This window comes from Nyctereutes procyonoides, unplaced genomic scaffold (assembly GCF_905146905.1).
Source record: "Nyctereutes procyonoides isolate TBG_1078 unplaced genomic scaffold, NYPRO_anot_genome, whole genome shotgun sequence".
Taxonomy (NCBI): domain Eukaryota; kingdom Metazoa; phylum Chordata; class Mammalia; order Carnivora; family Canidae; genus Nyctereutes; species Nyctereutes procyonoides.
In genome coordinates, this window is record NW_026575049.1 from 30,964,433 (window position 1) to 30,981,530 (window position 17,098).

Sequence of the window (17,098 nt, forward strand, 5' to 3'; positions counted from 1 at the left end):
TCAACACAAATTCCTTCTGAAATGAACGGTTTCTTGGGGTCCTGACATTTGACTTGAAGAGTTGCAGTAAGAACCAAGGAGTTGTAAGTTGAACTTTTTTTTGCCTTATGACTTTGGGGGATCAGGGGCACGGGAACCATGGATTAAAGGAAGCTGGTGCTGGTGGGGTGTCTGTTATCCAAGCAGAGCTTAACCGGACATGACTGATTCCCCAGCCCCATGTCCACTTCCCTCAGCACAGGACTGTGATGGGATGTTGGTGAGTGTGCAGGGGGCTGGTGAATAATCTGCTCAAGGTTTCAGGATGCCCTGGGGCTAGGGTCTGTGGCAGTGGTGATGCGGCTAGGCCATCCTGCTTTCCTGCCAGTGGCCCAAACAGATCCCTTAATGAGGGTTTTACGGGGCGCAAGAACACGCGGTGCTGAATGAAATGGAAATGAAATGGAAAACATAATATACTTACTGGCTGTCTTTAGTATGTTGGAAATGAGGGGCTTCCCTGCTTACTAGCTGTAAGCCTCCAAAGCATGTGAGGGTGGAGGTCATGCCGCAGGCCCCGGGGCTGCACTCATCTGTGCTTCCTACCTTGGGCCCAAAAGCATCTCCTTAAGCTCTTAGACTCCGAGGGTAGTTGAAATCTGTCACAGCTGTGTTCAGCTGTGAGGTGGTTGCTAAGGTGACCTTTGCTTTTCTTGTGCCAGCTTTCTATCATCTAGCATTATCGGTAGTCCTGCTGGGGTGGAGCAAACAGCCCCGATGTGGCCTCAGTTGGCTGCGCCTCCTGCAGGAGCTTGTGGCTAGGACCTTTGTACCAGGTGTTAGGAAAAGCTGGTGTCTACTCATCAGCCACCTTGTATTAGTTTCCTGTGGCTGCAGTGACAGAGTCCCAGATGTTCAGTGCTGAAAGAACCACAAATGTATTGTCCTATGGTTCTGGAGGTCAGTGTCATTAGGCTAAAGCCAGATGTTGGCAGGGCTGTTTCTTTCTGGAGGCCCCCAGTGAGGATCCATCCCTTGGCTTTTCTCAAGTGCGGAAGTGTAGCTTCTTCAGATTACTCTTTGACTCTGAGCTCTGCTGCTGGAAATTGTCACATCTCCTTCTCTGTCCTATCCTCTTTAATAGGACCCTTGTGATGGATTCCAGTGGGCCCACCTGGAGAGTCCAGAATGATCACTTCATCTTACAAGCCTTAATTTAACTATACCTGCAAAGTTCCTTCTGCTATGGAAGGTAACAGATTCACAGATTGTGGGGATTAGGACATGGACATATTTGGGGGTCATTATTTGGCTCTCCATATTGCTTGGTCCTATTTTCAGCATCCCCTCCATCTTGTGACTCTTTAGAGACAAAACAAAGGGGTGTTATACCATCTCTTCTCTTTTTTAGATATCTTAATCCTGCTCTAGGAGTTTGGAGTTCTATAATTTTAATACATAGAAACATCGAGCAGGACTTACTGCTCATGAAAAAGGTATTGAATTCAGATGTGTTCAAACCATTTTAAACCATAATATTTTGTCTATAACAGATGTTTAACCAATAATGACACTTAAGGTTTTTTTGAAAAGGACAGGAACTTCTGCTCTTTGGGGGTGCTGGTCTTAAAGTGATTTTAGTTATTTTTTTATTTCAAATGCCAATTTAACCAAAGAAGGGGGCATTTCATTTAGAGAGGGCTGTTGATGGTCTCTTAATTTTAAGTAAAATATTTTGTATTGCTATTTTGGAATACGATTTGCTGTTATCAATTGAAGCTGAACATACTCCATGTCCCATCAGTTTCTGTCCCTAGTCATATGCCATAGAGAAAATGTACGTACGTACATTTTCAAAAAACACGTACAAGAATGTTCACAGCATTGTTTTTAATAGCGCCAAAGAGGAAAATACTGAAATATACACCCACAGTATAATAAACACAAGTAGTGGCATGGTTATATAGTGAAGTACTACAGAGCAATGAAAATCCTCACGGATGCCGTTGAGCAGAAAAAGCAGACACAAAAGAGTATATGCACTGTTGGATTCCAATTGTATAAATAAAAAACCAGACAAAAGTTGATCTAGGTATAGAGACTGTGGCATGGCCAAAGGAAGACTTTGGGACACTGGTCATTAATTTGTTAACCTGTGATTATACGGGTGGGTTCACTTTATGAATATTCACATTTTCATTTTCACATTTTTCATCTGTAATTCACTTTTCTGCCTGTGTTTTCTTATTTAAAAACAACTCTATAGGGCAGCCCTGGTGGCTCAGCGGTTTAGCGCTGCCTTCAGCCCAGGGCACGATCCTGGAGACCAGGGATTGAGCCCCACGTCGGGCTCCCTGCATGGCCTGCTTCTTGCTCTGCCTGTGTCTCTGCCTCCTTCTCTCTCTGTGTCTGTCATGAATAAATAAATCTTTAAAAAAAATAAAAACAACTCTACAACTCTTGATAGTTAACTGAATTTGAAGAGATTGTGTGGGGTTTGCATTCTTTTCAGATAAAAGAGGCATTTTATTAACCTTTGGGATTTACAAATCTATGTCATTGTTTAACTTTGAAATTCAAATACTTTTTAAGCATGAAACTTTTCTTTTGGGATATATACTTGACACTTCTATTTAACCACATTTCCTTTTTTCCCCTCCTGATCCACCTTACCATTTGGATACACACCGCCCCCGCCCCGCACCCCCACCTTCTGAGGGCCTGATCACAGCACTGATTTAAGATCTGAAATTGGCTCCTGAGACCTTAATTCTGAAAGCATGTTTTCATCACTTTGAGACAAGATCAGTGTTCCTGTCAGAACTCTGTCAGTGACCAATTCCAATTAATATTAAAGTGATACTATTTCTTAATATGGATACCAAACCACATTGGATAAAAGCTCCCACTTGCGTTAGTCATCTGACCTGCATCGTTATAAAAACCCTTGTGCCTGGAAAAGAAAGACACTTCTTATTGTAAGCAGCATGAAAACATGGAAAGGGTATGTACTATTTAAGCCATAACCACAGTGGAAAGGACAGCAACTGCTATCACTTCGTTAGACAGAAATTGGCTGCATCTGGCCCGAAATTGTGTTGCGCTTAGCCAATGCGCTGCTTTTTACCATTGCTGACTTGATTATTGACCATTAACACTTGGGGAGATTGCACATAAAAATCATGATTTCTGGCCTTCCTTAACACCATGGAAAGATCTAGCACACCAGACCCCCCTTCATCCTAGTGGCCACTGGCTGGAGCTGAGTCATCCCTTCACACGGTGCATGAACACTCCAGTTTGTCACAGTGACATCATTCCCGGCTGATCCCTGAGTCGCTCTGTGTGCTTGCTGTTTTCCGCAGACCCCAACTGAGAAGGAAGAGCTCCTGGTATTTCCTGATGTCACTCGCTGACCCTGGCTGGCTCAGTTAGACTTTGCGTTTGGACGGCTTGGCTTACTGTGTGCCATGTGCCGGGCTGGGGCTGTGACCTGCATTGTCTCCTGTCTCCCCACAAGCAGCATCATGCTCTGCCCATTTGACAGACAGAAGCCGAGGCTCAGGGTGTTGTGCTCCTTGGCCGAGGCCACCAGCTGGTAACTTGGGGAGCTGGCATTCGGACCCCAGCCTGGGCTGATAACGCCCCCTCCTCCCACACACACTGCTCACTCTCAGTGACCTGCAGATATGGAAACATGTGGCAGAGGAGATTGTCAAGTCTGTACGCTCAGGTTTCAGTCAGGGCAAGGCAAAACCCTGTCTTGGTCGAGAAGACAGACCCTTTTCTGTGGCTAGTGGCATTCTGGTCAGCCAGTCTAAGCAGAGAATTTGATTAGTCTTTTAGTGCAGTTTGCATTTTTGCCTCTGCCATAGACGCCTACAATTAAGAGCAGGAGGGCATTTTAGGATTCTTCCAGGCAGCCTTGCAACCTAAGCAGATAAAACCTTTGAAAACCACTTGAGGGCTTCATCCAGGGCGGGGACTGCTGGGGGAGGGGGGTGAACGTGTACCCGAGTGAGCAGGTTGACAGTAGACCTGGTCCTTGACATCACTGCAGGTCCATTTCTCCCCCATGGAAAGGGGTGCATGGTTGTAGCTCCTGCGTTTTGTGAAGGCTGAACATGGCCCTGCTACAGAGCATGGTTGTTTAGGACAGGTTCGTTTTCTTCCCCTTCTGTTTTCCTTCTGTTACCCTGGGAGAGATGCAAACGATCACCCACTTGGTCTTAACCAGGCCTGCGGAGGCCACTGACGTCTAGAGAACTGTCCAGACTAAGTTCAACGCCTCAGCCGGCGGTGCAGTTGGAACCATCGCTCAGTCTGTAGCACTACAGGACTCGCTACCCGCCTCTTCATATCCCTTTTAGAAAAGACAAAGGAGGAAGGTCACACTTGTTCATTTTTGTCAGTCTGCTTTCTTGCACATCGGCAGCACTGCCTGTCTGTGTTAGGGGCAGGGGATGGGGACACAGACCTACACCTGTGGTCGTAAATGCACCTGCAGCTGCTGGTGGATCCAGGGTCCATGTTTGCAGAAATGAAGCTGTTTCACATGGGTGTCCTATAGTGAGAACGCGGAAGAGTAACAGGAAAGGACCATCCTCTGATGCCACGTTGAATCACCTCTATAATAAGATTTGTCTTCTAGGGGCTGTAGCTGAGTCAGCACCCCTGGCTCTAATTCCCAAACCTCCCCTTAAATGCTGTGTGTCCTCAGCTGAGGAATCTAACCTCTCTGAGCCCAAATTGCTGCCTCTAAAATTGGGGTGCTGCTCCCTGTTTTACAGGGCTTTTGTACAGGTGAGAAGGAGTCCATTGTGCCTAATGCAGAGTAGACTCACAGAGTCATTGGTGTTCAGCTGTGTTTTATATGCTGACTGTGCTCTCTGAAGCAAAAATCACTTAAGGACTCACCAGAATCAAATGTTTAAGGCTGTGGTGTTAGGCAGTCTGGCACCATCAGGATCCTTTTTATCTTTCCAGGGGGGGACCCTCCTCCGATAATGAAGATTTGTCAGTTTTGCTCCAGCAGAGGGCACTCCACACCCCATCTCCTGCCTACCTGTGAATTCTGCTGGAGCAGGTGTGGGGCATTGAAACTTTGCCCTGATGTCCTGGGCAGGAGGCCTCCCCATGGCCCCAGTAGGTAGCCATGATGATTCCGTAGCATGGTGCTGCTGAACAGAAGCTTTCTCACGTACATTTAAATAATCCTCCCACAACTTCAGTAGGGAAGGCAGTATTCTCAGAGATGAGGTAACTGGGCTTCACAGCCATTGGTGGATCATTCTAGGACATTGATTCATTCAACAGACACAGCCAGGCACTGTAATGCAACACTGGGGATCGGGCTTTCCATCCCAGGAGCCCGTCCTCTTGTGGACTGGAGCTCCCTTTCTGGTGGAAGGGAGAAATGATTAACGGGTAGCTTTCTGCTCTGCTGAGTGGTAGCAAATGCTACAAAGAAAAAGAAAACATGGCGAGATGATGGTGAGCGTGTCAGGGGAGGTGTGGTTGGACAGTCCTTGGGTGATGTTTAAGCAGAGCCAGGTGGAGAGAGAGAGGAGGGACATTCCAGGCAGAAGGAACAGTGGGATGTGGAGAGTGCTTGACGCCTCTCTAGAAGGGCAAGGAGAAATCCGGTGGGCTGGAGAGGGAGTGGGCTATGTCAGGAAGGTAGGTGGGGGCACCACATGAGGGTGGGCCTTGCAGCTCTGTACTCTTGATTCCTTCATCATCCTCAGCAAGCTTATTCCTTGGTATCTCCCTTTGGCTGCTAACTTCGAGGAACCTTCGAGAGTATTTCCTCCTCCTGCCTGGGAGCAGGTCCCTTAGATCTCTGGTTTCAGAATGGCCAGATGAGCAGAATCACCTGGGGCATTTGTTTCATGTGTAGACTCCGGGCCTATCGTGGGGCACAGAGGAAAGACCAGTTCCAGGGCTCTGGCCCGGAAATAACCAAATGCGGTGCTACAGCCCCCGTGTCAGTGTTTTCAACAAGTATGTCGAGTGAGCCTTCTCTTCTGGGAAGTTTGACATGATTCTGGATCTTTATAAGTTCCCTTCTTACTATGGGTGGCAGATCTCAGCCCGTCTCCAAGGTTCATGGGCTCTAGGACTTGGATTTGGTAATGATCAGGTCGGGGATGACAGCATGGGTTGAGTGCCTGCTGTTTATCTTCTGCGGAAGCCCAGCTTTATCCTTTATCTGTGACATTTAAGTCTTCGTCCTCACTCCGGGTTTCCCGGGGAGATAGTACCTTTGGGTAATACACTGTTTGTGCTTCTGTTCGGCCTCTAGTGTTGGATCACACTCCACTTCCCTCCTTTGCAGAGTTGCCGCATAGATGAGAATAATGGTGCACGTTGCTCAGAAGAGTGCCTGGAGTGCTGGGTAACCTGTTTTTGTACTAGTATCCACCCTAATTTTGGCACCCTGCCCTCTGTCATCATCTCCAAATCCTTAGTGTTTGGCACAGTCCCTGGTGTACAGTCGTTGCCCTGCAAGTGTTAAAGTGCCTACACTGGATAGTTCTAGCTCCTGTTTGTGGAGGATTTATATGGGTTCTTTACTCATAGTAACTCCTCTGTTTCTCAAAACCAAGAAAGTAAGTACAGCCAACCATCCCATTTTATAGATGGGGAAACAGAGGCACAGGAGCGCTCAGGAGTGTGCTCGAGGCGTGAGAGCTAAGGCGGAGCCCGGACAGTCGGTGTTTGCCACGGTGTCTCCAAGGTTCCATTTGCCTCTTCCACGGATGTGATTGTAGATCTTTCTCTCTTCTGTCTTAAGTTCCCTCCTTCCCGCTTCATTCTCCGTGGAGACTGGGAAAAGCCAGTCATTCCCCTTGTACGAACAACCCTTCACATGTCCTTGGAAAGTGTCCTAGACCAAGACTTGGAAGGTGGTAGAGTCTCCAGGTGTGTTTACCTCTCTTTCTTTCCAAGCCCTGGATTTTCTTTGCCCACCCCTTGGGCTTGCCTGCCAGTGGCTTCTGCCTCGGTGGTGGTTGGATGCAGGCTTCAGGGACAGATAAGGGTTGGCCTGTTCCCAGCAGTAGAGCTAACTATTAGCCTGTGCTTTCCCCCACCCAGAAACCATGCCTGTGACTTAATGCTTCCCGGCATGCAGGGCCTGGCTCACTCCAGGGAGATGGGTGGGGGGCAGGCTGGGTTCTGAAACTGTTCACATCCATCCAGAAGTGAACATAGGCAGTCCTGTGTGCTACACATGGGAGCCGGTTCTGCGGTGGCAGTGAGTGAGACAGGTCTGGGTAGAGTAGCCTCTCACCTACGGCTTGATTTCATGTTTTGGATAAATACTCCGAGCTGAGGGGCATGAACGGGTGGATAAGTAAGGATCTCAGGGAATATTTATGAAATCTTTGTGTCCCTCTCACCACCTCTCTCTCTGTCTCTCTTTTTAAAGATTTTATTTCTTTATTTGAGACAAAGCACAAGCCGGGGGTGTTGTCAGAGGGAGAAGTAGACTCCTCACTGAGCAGGGAACCCGATGTGGGGCTGATCCCAGGACCCCAGGATCATGACCTGAGCCCAAGGCAGACACTTAACCGACTGAGCCACCTCAGTGCCCCATCACCTTCTCTCTTAGAGTCCTGCCTAGGTGGCTCTCTGAGTGGAAAGGATCTGCCTTTTCCCTTTGGTCTCCCCTCTGCCCCAGTCTCAGCACTGTTTTCCAGATGCTTTGATGACAGGTGGCAATCAGAAAGAGACCCTTGAGTTGTGTGTCTTCTCTGCTGCTTCGCTTGTTCAGGCCTCAGGTGAAATCCCTGGGCTCCTTCAGGTGCTGAGACCATCTCTCCGGTCCGCCCTTACTGCCGGGTGCTGACAGTTTGTGCTGGTGAGCACGGGCGCTGTGTGCTGTTCCCAGTGCATGTGTTACTTTTTGCAGCGCTCCTTTCCGGTAGGTCCTATTCTCGTCCTGCTCCTACAGATTAAGTGCAGGGTGTTGGGAAGCTTGGCTGGGGTTGAGGAGCCAGTGAGTGCAGACCCAGCTGGTGCGGCTCAGGGCCTGTGCTCTTAACCACACACATAGGCACTGCCCTCCCTTCTGTCTTGGTCGGTAGCATGTGTGTGGCTCTTCCTCTGGGCAGAGCACAGGACCAGCCACAGGGGAACAGAGGAGAGTATGATTATTCCAGGGCATGGGGTTGTAGAAATACAGAAGTGCAGATGTGCTGCAGGTGCTGTGAGAATGCAGAGCTCAGTGGGCCGTGTGTGGGCTGCGGGTCAGAAAAGGGCTTTACAGGGAAGTGATCCTGGAGCTATGTGTTGAAAGGGCAGTAAATGTGTCCTGGGGATTCATGAGAGCATTTTATCACTTGGGAAGACACAGTGGAGTGAAACCACCAGGACCAGAGGGAGGTGGGAGGTGTCTCCTGCGCCCCATGCTCTGTCACAGCCTATCAGAGGAGCATGCACCCAGATGTCAGGATGGAAGGGACATCGGGCTTTGCAGACAGAAACCTCTGGGTTTGAAGTCTGCCACGCAGCTGCTGTGTAACCACAGAGAGCATCTTGCCTTGTCTGTGCCTCTGCTTCTCCTGCATAAATGGGAACAGCACTATCTTCGTCCAGATTTACTACGAGAGCTGAGTGTGAAGGTTTAAGTAGGCACCTGATGCATACACGGCACTCAGTGAATTGCAACTGCTTGTTTTATTTTTTATTTATTTATTTTTTTGGGGGGGGCCGCACACTCGCATTATTTTATTTTGCTTTTCTAGCTTGTTTTATTTTTGGTGAGATCATCTATCGATCAACTTCAGATCTGTAATTGCAAATCAAATATAATCTAAAAAAAATCTCTAGCACATAATTGTTGCCCAGTAAATATAAATCAAAGGGTGGACTTGTTGCTAGCAGGGCCTAATGGGAGAAAACACAAAATGAGAACACAGGGCAGTCAAGAGGATCATGCAGGAGGGTCACCTGACTGGTATGGGGTGGTGTGCACTTTCTAAGGGGCCTCTCCAGCAGCTCCCAGAGTCCGGCTGGGCTAGCATACTTTCCCTTAGAGAAAATTAAGATCCAGGGAAGCTGAAGTCATCCAGTCCTTGGCCTCTAGAATGGACCTCATCACCAAATGGCCATGTGGCAGGTCATGGTCTACTCTGTTTCCTGATCTGGACGGAAGTGATGCATATCTGTCCCGCCGACCTCAAGGAGTTGTTGTGGGGATCAGATGAAATAGTCCACAGAGAAGAAAACTAAGAAGTACGTAAAGCTTAGGAATTGTACTACCAGTTTCCTGATTTCCCGGGGTGCCCCTTCTGAGTCCATTCCTATTTTGTAGGAATAAGGAAAATGTCTGGAAACTATTTTTTGGTCCACACAAGGATCTTAGCATAGGAGTCAGAAAGAGGAGATGCCTCCTCCCTCTGAATACAGCTGAGGTCTGCAGGGTTGAAGGAGGCACTTCGTCCCAGAGGAGAATTTCTGAAATGATCACATTTGCATTGTAGCTTGACCTCCCACCTTTGCTGTCCCAGCTCTCCGCCCCCCCACCCCCAGCTTCGAGGCTCTGCTGAAAGCCACCCTCTTTTCCCCAGACCTTTCCCCAAAACCTTTTCTTCCCATCCTTTCGTGTTTGGTCCTTCCTGTGCATTCTCTCTGGCTTGGCTGGGCATTTAGAAGCAGGATCTGCAGTCTGGTTTTGCTTTTGTTTTTTTTTAAATTTTATTTATTTACTTATGAGAGACAGAAAGAGAGAGAGAGAGGCAGAGGCATAGGCAGAGGGAGAAGCAGGCTCCCTGTGGGGAGCCCGGTGCGGGACTTGATCTCAGGACCCCAGGATCACAACCTGAGCCAAAGGCAGATGCTCAACCACTGAGCCACACAGGTGCCCCTGGTTTTGCTTTTATAGCTTCATCCACTTATAAATTTGGGAAAAATTCATTGAGGGCATATGAGGTCCCAGGCACGCTTCAGAGTACTCCAGAATCCCTCTGGTCCTTGTGGAGCTTCAGTTTGCTAGGGAGATGGTAAGCAAGAAGTTCACAAATGTGATAACACTCTGCATGCCATTTTGGGTAAGGCGGGCAGGGAAGGACTTTGACATGGTGACATTTGAACTGATACCTGAAGCATGATTACGAGTCCGCTGTGTAAGGAGAGCTCACCCACAAAGAGACCAGTGGTAACAGCTCAGAGTCTGGAAAGGAGCCTGGTGTGTTGGGGAATGCTGAGGGAGGCCCAGGAGTCATGAATGGAAGGAGCAGAAGATTCATGGGTCTGAGATGCAGTAGGGGACTTGGGCAGACCCCGTGTGGACGGGCCCCTGAAAGGACTTGGGATTCTTTTCGGGAGCCCTGTGCTAAGGTCTTGGAAGTCTAGGGCCAGGCTAGCCATGCGGCTGGGTGTATTAGCCTCCTGCTGTAGGAACGGGCGACCACACCAGTAGGGGCTCTAAACAATGCAGATTCATTCTTACAGTTCTGGGAGTCAGAAGTCCCCAGTTGGTCAGTCTCACTGGGCTAGAGTCAGGGTGTCAGCAGGGCTGGTTCCTTCTCGAGGCTCTAGGGGATCCAATTCCTTGCCTTCTTCAGGCTCTAGGGTCTAGAGGCTGCCTGTGTTCCTTTGCTTTTGACCCCTTCCTCTGTTTTCAGAGGCAGTCGTCCTATTCCAGCCTCTGCTTCCAACATTACTTCTCCTCTCTGACTCTGACTCTGACCCACCCTGCTTACCCCCCCTTAAGGACACTTGGGATTGAGTTGTGCCCACCTGGGTCAGCAGGATGGTCTTCCCATCTCAAAGTCCTTAATCACTTCTGCAAATTCCCTTAAAGCAACTTTGTCACAGGGTCTCCAGGGATTAGGACATGGATGTTTGTGGGCTGTTGTTCAGGCAACCATATCAAATTTATATTTCAAAACAGTCAGTCTAGGGGTTGGCCTAGAGGGTGATCTCAGGAGATTGGAGCTTAGGCCAGGCCTCCAGCCAGTTGGCTAGTGTGGTCATCCCTGTGAGCAGTGAGGTGACCTGAACGTGGATGGTGGCCATGAGGTGAAGCAGAAGTGGCTGGCTGGAGCTTTCTCCAGAGAGAGCCTGCAGGCCTTGGGGATGTTTGGTTCCTGAAGGTGACAGACACACGGCGGGGAGGGGGGTTAAAGTCTGGTAGACTCGGCTGGTTTGGGACATCTCCATTGCAAAACGAGGATCTGACAGTGAGTACCCTCAGCCTTGGTCACACCTGGGTGTTGAGACCCTGGAACCAGTGACACACAGCAGTGAGGTGAGCTAGGATGCCAAGGTCGACAGTCTTTGCTAGGAAAAAGAGTGTTCTATGGAGACGAAGATTGGGATGGCTCTTTTCATTTCATCATGAAGCAAAGTGTGGTTGGAATAAGGTAGAAGTGCCAGCTGTGGCTCAGTTAGGTGGTGGCGACGCTGAGGTGTGCTAGGGTGGCAGGTGTGTGGCTCTGGTCCCCTAAGACTTGGGTTCTAAGTCAGAGCCTGCTGCTCACCAGCAGTCCCATGCCATTTCGGATCTGCCACTCCTCTAGGGAATGGTTGTGACAGATGAGCTACTACAGGACTGGAGCCTGGCACACGCGGGGCCAGGGATACGGGGTTCTTCAGCAGTCGTGAGCCCCCTTTAAAGGACAAGGAATCAGAAGGAACACAAGTAGTGTTTTTGGGACACTCACATGTGCTCAGCGCTGTTCCCTGTGACTTACACGGATGGTCTTCAGTCCTCACAGCTTCCCTGCGAAGTTGGTCTCCTAAGTATCCCCACTTACAGGTGAGGAAATTGGGGTACAGAGAGGTTAGGTTACTTGCCCAAGGTCACTCTGCTGGGCAGGAAAGGAGCTGTGCTTTCAGTTATGCTGCCGTGCCGTCTCCACCGGCAACCCTGGGGGAAACTCTGCCAGCCCTGTCTGACGGATGGGGAAACCAAGGCAGCAGGAGATCACATACCCTCCAGAGAGAGCAGGTTTGTGGCACTTGGCACGTTTTTTGTTTGTGGACAGTTAAAGGCTGAAGCTGGTTCTGCTGGGACTCTCAGCAGGAGGAGGAATCTTCGTCCTCACCCAGGGGACAGGGTGGCAGCCCGGGGAGGGAGTGGCAGCATGGAACCAGGTGCCCGTCATCCCCAGCCTTGGGCTCCCGCAGGGGGTCGTCTCAGGACAGGACCAAGTGCTCCTTGTCCCTTCTAGCCACACTCGTGCCATTGGTGCTGCTGCCCAACCTCCCTGTTCCCTGCAGTTCCTCCCCTGCCTGTGGCTTAGCGGGAAATCACAGTCCCAGGGGTGTGGGGGGGTGTGAGGGTGCTTCCGCTGCAATCGTGCTGCTCCGAGGATGCTGGGCCCGCAGGACTGGGTGTCCTCACTGGCTCCCTGTGTCTGTGCTTGCGTGCGGCACTCTGGTGCATTTAGGAAAGTCTCCTTCCCAGTAGGCAGTTTGCAGCTGCTCAGCCCCAGGCGCCTGACATTTGATCTTCACTTGCAAGTTTTTCTGTGGGTATTTACATTCCCATCAGCCTGGAAGAGCCTTGGGGAGTCAAACTGGCCCTGGGGCCCCCTTTAAATTCCCTACTGTGTGTCGCGTGTCTAGGGGTCACGATCACTAGCTGAGATGATGCTCCTGTATTGGCCACTTTTTAAATGTATCTTTTTTAACCTACTGAGGGAGGCATGTATCACTTTTTTTTCCTCTTTACATCTAAAAGCTGGGGCAAAGCAGCCTCAGTACTGTAATACTGTTAATGTTTGGCCTGTACCTGTGTGCGCTCTGGGTTCCGATGTGCTGGTGATTATATACATAGAAAACCTAATGCGTTCGGTGGACACCTTTTGATGATGCTTTGACTTCCTCTGTGAATTCCAAGCTAGTCCCCTTCCTTTGAAGGCTTTCATTACCTAATGAAATGGTTCCAGTTCCCTCTGTAAGACGTGGGTGTAAACATTGTTCTGCACACAGCCTGCCCTTCCGGATTGTCCTCTGCCAATTTCACGGTTCCCCAATCCTGAAGCCAGATGTCAGATGGTGTGGCACTTGGGAAGTCGGGAATCCTGAGCTTAGTTGAGATGAAACCTCACCCAGAGTTTGTGTGTTAGGAGGTTTAGTAGGGAGTAGGGGAGACAGTGCCCCCTTTACTGCCTTTTTTAATGACAGCCCCCCCACCCCCACCCCATACCAGAGGGAGAATCCGGGTATTTCTGAGGAGGAAAGACCTGTATGACTCCTGCTTTTTTGCATGTTTTTTCATGCATGTGGGGGTCTCCTCTGGATGGTCGATGGATTTTAGAGCCTTTGTTTCCTGCTCCTCTGTTTTCCTGTTAGATGATGGAGCAGATGTTTATTAAGTATTGGGTATGTATTTGATCCTGGACCAGGGTCTGAGAAAGACAAAATCAGGCTAAGGCATGACCCTTGCTTGCCGTTAAGAAAACGTGTTCTCTTGTTAGGTGATAATGACCCTTCTGAAGGTGGTCATTCCCTGAGGACAATGGGTCCTTGGAGGAAACCAGATGAGGTGATGGGACCACTTTGTAGTCAGGGAGGGAGGTTGTAGGATGATCAGAAGTGAAAATTTACATCAAGAGCAGCAGTCTGTTCTGGAGGCGATAACTCCCTAGGTACAATCCAACTTAACTACTATGTTAGAAGGAAAGACAACGTGACTCTCCGGGGGCATCAAGGAAAGCTTCCCGGGAACCCTGCCTCTTGGGTCGAGCCTTTTTTTTTTTTGAATAATAAATTTATTTTTTATTGGTGTTCAATTTGCCAACATACAGAATAACACCCAGTGCTCATCCCGTCAAGGGTCCCCCTCAGTGCCTGTCACCCATTCACCCCCCACCCCCGCCCTCCTCCCTTTCCACCACCCCTAGTTCGTTTCCCAGAGTTAGGAGTCTTTCATGTTCTGTCTCCCTTTCTGCTATTTCCTACCCATTTCTTCTCCCTTCCCTTCTATTCCCTTTCACTATTACTTATATTCTCTTGGGCTGAGTCTTGTAGCATGACAAGGAAGTGTCATGCTACAAGGAGCAAGCCAAGGAAAGTGGAGTTGCAGGCCACAGCTGACCCATCGTTGGCTGGGGTCATGAGATCGTGACTTGATGGTGCTTCTCTGCTGAGACCGTCTAGTGATGCCACATGTGGTCCCTGAGAGCAATGTGTTTAACAAATTGGTCCAGTGGTCTTGGTAGGAAAAGCATAAATCCCGCCTGAAACTGTGTGGTATCCTGCATGGGCTCGGCTAACAGATTTCCGTATTAGCTCATGAGCCTTGAGGAAATCCTGTCTTCTGAAGGATCCATGGAGTCCTTCTCTGTACAGTATCTGCAGTGCTATCGCCTCATCCCCTGCCTCTCTCCACGCCCCCATCTTTGGCCCTCAGTGATTCTGTATTAATAGCAGCGATTAAGCTGCCTCATCTCATCAGGGAGGAGATATTAATCTTCATCAGACCCAGGGAGGAGCTGAGGTTTTTTTTTTTCCCTGCTCTTCCCTTCCCTCCCCCTTCTCATCCCCCCTCCACGGAGCTCGGGGCTGCTACAGTGTCTGCTCTGGAATCTGCTTCTGCAGATGAGTTCAGGGGGGTCACTTCTTGGCTTCCCTTGCTCAGCCTCCCTGCATCCAGGCATCGCATGCTGCATGCTGTAATTGAAGCCCACTGTCCAGGGACGGAGGGAGGGGAGGTTGCTCCCTCCAGTGGGAACTCCCAGTCTCACTGTCCTAGTTGCTGCTGGGAAGTTAGAACCAGGGCAGTACCACAGCTGGAAGCTGGAGGTTTCTTGGTTTATGAAATCCCATTCAACCCTTAGAGAAGTACGCCAGCACCCTGTTGCCTTTTTCATTCTGTGTTTCTAGGGTCCATGCTGGGCTTGAGGATCCTGGGTGCCAGGGCCAGGGCCGGGAGACAGAGACCTCAAGAACCAGAGTTAGGATGGAAAGGAACTATGTCCCAGAGCTCTTCTCCATCCCCAGCTGTTCCCACTTCTGTGAACCAGCTGCCAAATATAGCTCATCGTGCACCAAACTTCTGTTACGGGCCAAGCTCAATGTTGGCACAGTAACTCATTCACACACGAACTTGTCATATGTGTGTTGTTAGTCCATTTTTCAGATGAGGAAACAGGACTGGGAGGTTGAGTGCCTTTGCTGAGGTTGCGTGGCAAGCTGGGAGGAACCAAAATCCATCGTTGGTTTCTTGACTCCTCCTGTTTTGCTCTGCCCACCAGGGATGACCATAGAATTTCTTGCCAAAACTGGAATGCTTTAAGGACTGGAAGAGGATGCTAAAATAGGTAGGCTGGGCCAAAAGGCATAAATGGCGACTGGTCCAGGTTAACCAAGAGGCATGGTCTCTTGATGGTACTACAGCTAGAGACACGGGGATGCTTCTGTGCTGTTTCTGGAAGCAGAGATGGCAAGAACAGACCTCATTCTATCTGCCTCCCTTCCCTCCCAGAGACCTGCTGGCTTAGCCACAGGCCTGGTGCAGGAGAACCTGATTAGTTTGCTTCTAATAATGAAGAATCTGGAATAACCACCATCTCCTCTGCTCAGCATGCAGGCCACCTCGAAGGATCTATTTAACTCTCCTCACTCAGTGGCATTGGCCTTCTTTCAGCCTCTGAGCACACCCCGGTTGGAGGAATGGTAGTCTGCGCCCTGCCCCCCCAGGGGCTCTCTTTGCATTCCACCAGCAATCTTCTTCCTCAGAGGGATTCCCGAGACATTAAATTAGCAGACAATGACATTAGCTCTAAGAACCAAACTTGATTACTCGAAATATGAGTGTTTATTATTATAAGGAATAAAACAACCTTCTCTCTATCCCCAACTCTTAGATCAATCATATCCTCATACTAAATTGTATTAACACCGGTTTCCTTTTAGTTGGCAGGGTTGTTTTGTTTTTTGGGTTTTTTTTTTTTTTTTTTTTTTTTTGGGTGCAGATTGTCTGAAAGGCAGGGAGTATGTCAGAGTATTACACACCAGCACAGACAGGTTTGTATGTGAGCTTCCCCATGTAATTTGCTGGCTCTCCAGGCTGTGGTCTAGGAGTGTGAATCCTGCTAGTGGCTGCATCCTATCGTGGCCTCATTTCCCTGGACTCTGCCCATCACTCTGTTCCTCTAACTTGACAGATACTCTGATGCCTTTATATTTGCCCATGCTCTGCTTTTTCCCTGAGAAGTTCCATTGTCCACGTCCAACCCCCAATCCTCTGTACTTGAAACTGTCCCCAATGCATCTCTTTGCCCCTACAGCCCTTCTGGGCTCCCCTGTTAGAGTACTTTGGGCAGAATTGGTGCTTAATATGTGCTATTCATGGGGCAGAAATATTGTTACCTTGTGAACTTGCTGTGAGGTTAAATGATACACTTAGAGAGTGCTTTCCTCTGTTCTTTGTGTTCTAATTAATACTAGCAATTATGGTGGTTGGTACACTTCTGGGAGGTGATTCCATGTCAATATTCAGTATGTGTCTCCACTGACGTGACAGCTACTCTAGGGTAGGGCCATACGTCTTACTCTATTTTGTATCCCTGACTACAGGGTACCGTGGTAAGTGTTCCATGAATTCAGTTGAGTGAGTAAGATAAAAGCTGACTGGGGAGGGGAGGTTTTGAGAAAGATCCTTTACTCCCCTGTTACCTGAGGGCCAGTTTGAGGACCTGAGTACAGGATCTGAGATTAATTGGAAGGGTTCTGGGTCCTATAGGAAGCAGGCGAGACCTGTGAACAAGCAAGTCTGTTCAAAGCACGTTGGGTGATTCCAGGCCACTGCAGAGCTGAATCTGAGTTTTTCCATGGGATGCCACAGCTTCTGTGAAGAGGGGAGGAGGATCTTTTCTTACCTACACAATTTACCTGGAGAAGTTTGGCCTCTCCAGTGCTCATGGGGAGCCAGAGTCCTCTTTGGACATTGAGGCAGAGAACCCACATCTGAGTCCAGTCGTGCCTGAAACTCCTCGTGTAGCTGTGGGCAAGTTACTCCTCACTTCTAGGATCTGTAAACAAGGGGCTGGGTGTTGGAAGAGTTAAACTTTATAAGGATTGTTATTCTAGAACTCAGAGGGATAAAAACAAAAATCAACTCAATGGATTGTAGAGCTCAAATAAACTAATAAGAGCAGAG

The 17,098-nt window shown here is 49.1% G+C and overlaps 1 protein-coding gene across 4 annotated transcripts in view; it reads left to right on the forward strand.

Moving 5' to 3' along the window:
* Positions 1-17,098, forward strand: part of LARGE1 (LARGE xylosyl- and glucuronyltransferase 1) — a 525,183-nt gene that overhangs the window by 145,977 nt on the left and 362,108 nt on the right. The gene's annotated exons all lie outside the window — the stretch shown is intronic.